This window comes from Bidens hawaiensis, unplaced genomic scaffold (genome assembly GCF_021521415.1).
Source record: "Bidens hawaiensis isolate Kalapana, Puna unplaced genomic scaffold, B.hawaiensis_p1.1 tig00019320_1, whole genome shotgun sequence".
NCBI lineage: Eukaryota > Viridiplantae > Streptophyta > Magnoliopsida > Asterales > Asteraceae > Bidens > Bidens hawaiensis.
In genome coordinates, this window is record NW_027492928.1 from 99,659 (window position 1) to 104,637 (window position 4,979).

Below are 4,979 nucleotides of genomic sequence, written 5' to 3' on the forward strand. Positions count from 1 at the left end.
ATATTAAGCTCAAAAGTTCTGAGCTTGTTGACAGCGGTTTCAAGATCATAAGTAGGGAAGTCCTTGTCTTCCCTCATTAGCACAGTATACATCTCCCATTTTGGTGGGAGAGCATCGAGAAGTTTTTCCACAATCTCTTCTTCTCGGTAGGAAATGGAGTAGTTACTCAATTCAGTCATTAGATGATAATATCGAGTGATAATATCATCAAGAGATTCGTTCTTTAAGTACTTAAAGACTGAAAATTGAGTTTTGAGCAACTTTATCTTTGAAGCCCGAATACCTACATTTCCTTCAAATCTGCTCTCAAGAGCTTCCCAAAGCTCTCTAGCTGATGTATACTTTCTGAACGTATGGAGGATCTCCTGTGGAAGAGCCATTGTGATTGCAGCATGAGCCTTGCTCTCGGCTTCATACATCTTTTTCTCCTCCTCTTCCATTTTACTGTATTTCTTGATTTGGGCTCGACCCTCATACTCCATGATTGGTGGAATATATCCATCTTGGATGCATACCCACATCTTCGCATCCTGGTACTTAACGTATTGTATGAACCGATCCTTCCACGCGAAAAAATCGGTTCCCTTCAGCAACCTTGGAGCCTTTGTAGCTGACCCCGCTTCAACTTCCATCTTTACAAGCTCCGAAATGTTGATCGACGACATCCTTCTTGAAGACTAAGAAACCCGAAAAAAATTCTGAGTAGGCGAAGTTAAAAAATTTCTTCGAAACAGTACTGTAGGCGAAGTTAAGGATAACTTCGCTTAAGTAATAACTTCGCTGGATTCTTCTTAAATTCGCGTGACTGGGCGAAGTTGAGAATAACTTCGCTTAGGGTAAGCGAACTTAGAAAGTAGGCGAACTTGATGAGAACTTCGCTGAGCTAGGCGAACTTGAGGATAACTTCGCTGAGTTAAGCGAAGTTGAGGAGGTAGGCGAAGTTGTAAATAACTTCGCTTCTCCTTATATCTTCGCTGAAACCCTACGTATCCTGACGGCAACTTCGCCTGATGAACAGCAACTTCGCCTGACGAACTTAAACTTTCTGCAGATCTGAAAAACGGATTTTAACGACGTTTTTGACGGTTTAAAGGCTTGAACACACTGGTAGGAGGCTAGAATGAGCAAAAACACCAAAAACTCGTCCCGTGAATACCCGAAATGAAACGAATTCTACACCCGCGTGAATATCTCGAACCACACAATCGAGCAAAAGCTCTGATACCAATTGTAGGTTCCCTGGACGGATCACACGAGATATCCCGATATACACAGGTGCGGAATCCCTGTGTAGATCGTTACGGACGTAGAACACAAGCTCACAAACACACGAACACGATACGAACAAACTCACGTTATATTAATAACTCGAACCGTGTTACTTACAGACTCTCGACCTCACGTCACTCGACTCACTGAATTACACGTAAAATAACCAACTCGATCAACACGTAAACAGTAGACCGTAGCCTATTTAAATACACGACAACTTCGCCTCTATAACTTCGCTCGTTCAACAAGTTCGCGTAGGCGAACTTGTCAACAACTTCGCTTGGTTAACAAGTTCGCCTAAGCGAACTTGTCTACAACTTCGCTTTAACAAACAAATACATAAACAATATTACAGACTCGATTACAGACATTAGACATATGAACTACTGACATCTATGCACCAACAATGGGTTCGATAACCATCGTCCCTATATCATCCTCCCTACCAGTCTGACCGTCATCGTCGTTGGCTTCCTCGCTGGATTAGCCTTCAGTGTCGTCTGATTGAGCGTCGTCGTAGTCGTTGGCTTCCTCATCGGAGTATAAAACATGTTCTTCTTCGATTATTTCATCTATAAGCTTCATCGTCTGATTTGTGGAGTGGAAAATTTTTAATAATTTGAAGTGTAATTTGATTTTTGGAGTGTTAAATGTAATTTGGAGTTTTTGAATATTTGGATCCAATATTTTGGAGCTTTTTGAGTTTTGCCTCCCTTTTAATTAAGAACCAATAGATTATTGGCAGAGAACCTGTGGCTGAAAATATGCACTTTGCCAGAAGATGGTTGGATAAGCGTGTATTGCGTATTAGGATATTTATATATGTTTATGTACATTAGCATGTTACAAGCGTAATAGTGTTTTTTAACAAAGTGTTTTTTGTTTTATTTTTAGATTTAACCATAATTACCATTCATTAAAAGTTTTCATACAAAATGCACCATTACAATACATTCCATGAAATAAAATAAGAGTGAATAACAAAATAGATGATACAAGAAACTATAAAAGTAAAACATTTAAAAACTAACCAACCAACATTCAACACAATAAACTAAAAAGTGTATCAATACAACATACATATACAAATAACCAACCAAATCACAAATGTTCCAAAATTCACCATACACATCACCAAATATTTCCAAATGTTCCAAACATCACCAAATCACTAATCAACTTTTGAAACTAACAAAGTAGCTTCATTGAAGTCATATTCAAATATGCACTTATCACCAATCTGTATTTCATTTTACACCTTGAAATTTTTCCATTTTGGTAACCAATATCTGAATTTCAGGTCCGACAGTTCACCATTAAGTCTCATTTTTTTACGACCTTCGGGATTGACCAAAGTGATTGGCATTCCATCATAGGCATCAATCTTGGTGGCAATGTGACGCGGAAGACGCTGTGAAAAGCAAATTTCAAATATACTTGAAAATAAAAAAGAAATTTAAAAATTCAATTTACCAATTTCTTGGTGACGTTCATGTGGAAGACGATTTTAGAGTCATCATCTTGCTCATCAAGATGAATTGGGTTTTGGGAGGAACTACCTTGATTGCTTAATTGATAGTTGAGAAATAGCTGATTTGGACCAGGAAGGATAAATTCTATGCCATCTTCATGAAAGACATTAATATGAAATGTCTTATTTGATATGATTTCAAACACAACAAACAAACCACCTTTCAAGTTGGTTTGTTTAAAAACCTCAATCCATCCATCCTCTAGCCTACAACCCATTCCATCCCAAAGACATGAAACTTTAAACATATATCTATCTGGAGCAATAAGCTCGAAAAGCGAATTCATGTAATTGTCACCAAATTCTTGAATCACGTACCACTCAGGGAAATCCTATTAAACATGTTAATTAAAAGACATTTGAATTTGGAAAATATCATTAAAAACAGAAATTAACACTTACCAAGTAATGGGCGTGTCGGTTTCTGACTGGAATACATATCATAGTACCGGATTGATCATTTACGTTTCTTTTGAAAGTAAACATATTCAACATAAATCTTGATTTAAGCTCAAAAACAACATATGTTCCAGCTTCTATACAACATTCTCTGATTAATTCAGTCCAACCGGTTCCAAAATAAAAGTCATCAAGTACTTTGATTATAACAACAGAAAACGTTCTACCACTTTGATCATAAATCAAACAACAGCCGGTATTCGATTTCATGTCAGCAAACATTGGTTGAACAGCTTTAGGAATGAGCTATAAGTAACACAAAAAATGTTCTTAGAATGTATATGTTGCAAAACTGTAAAATGTTTCATAAAAACATTAACATACCATCCTACTCATGGAATCGCTGTCGATATCTACCAGGAACTTAACTCCATTATTGAGACGTGGCATTTTTATGTTCTTACAGGGATAAGCGATGTCTACGAATTACAGTAAATCGAAGTAGAAGTCGATTTAAGGTTTTGAAGTTAAAAGGGTTTTGAATTTTGGTTTTATTTATTTCTACACATTTTATTATATATATATATATATTGGTTTTTGTTTTATAACTTTTTAAAAATAGTATAAAAACATTTACTTTTAGTTTTTTTACTAATATTCCGGTATTAAATTTCGTTAAAAGTTGAGTTCGTTTAATAAATCGTAGTTTTTAAATAAATTTAAAATTTTATCCATTATTGAAGTATTATCTTAACCGTTAGTAAGATTTTCTGGATAAGATTTACAACTTCGTAATAAATAAGCTCATAACATTCTAGTGTTATCATTATCATATGTAGTTTTGTATCATTATCATCTTCTAGGTTATCATCATCACCATATGTGTTATGATGATGATCAACATCATAAAGTTATCATTGTTATCATGTATTATAATGGTTATCATCATGATAATCATCGATCATTATCACCATGAAACGGCATCATCATCAGACGTGCGGGTAATCAACGTGGTCATTGTATAGTCTATCGTAGTCGGCGTTGATCATACGGGTAACATATATCTCGCTATCAGTGGCGTCATCATCATCACACATCTCCATCTCCATCATCAGCATCATCATCATCATCAACATCATCATCATCATCATCATCATCATCATCCGATTTCCATGTACGGGATGTAGTCAGCATCGTATGGGTTATCGTAAACAAAACGCCCAATGTTAGCGATCACTGTCCGCACCATCTTATGAATTGTTGTCTTCATCAAACGACATCATCAGTCGTACATGCTACCATCAGTAAGACCATCTATACGTTATCATGGTCATCGTCGATCATACGGGTTACATGTCATTAAACATCGGTGTCACCATCATCATCAACATATATATATATGTGTGTGTGTGTGTGTGTGTGTGCGCCTGTGTGGCGTATTGTCATATAGGTACATATAATTGGTCCTCTCATATATATGTGTGATCATCATCATAGACGTCATGCTCATCGTACGAGCTACAGTCGCCATCGTATGGGTTGGCGTAAGCAAACCGTATATATAGGTTAGCAGCATCAATATGATAACCACCACCAACCCAGGTAGTTATATTAGCATCGTCTTGTCATAATTAGGCCAATCATCATGGTCATCATACGAGATAGTACCGTCATTGTCTCATGTATTACATATCCGCAATCATACTACACACCACCTACTACCACCATCCACGCCCACATTCGCCACAACGAACCCCATCACCAACCACTAACCACA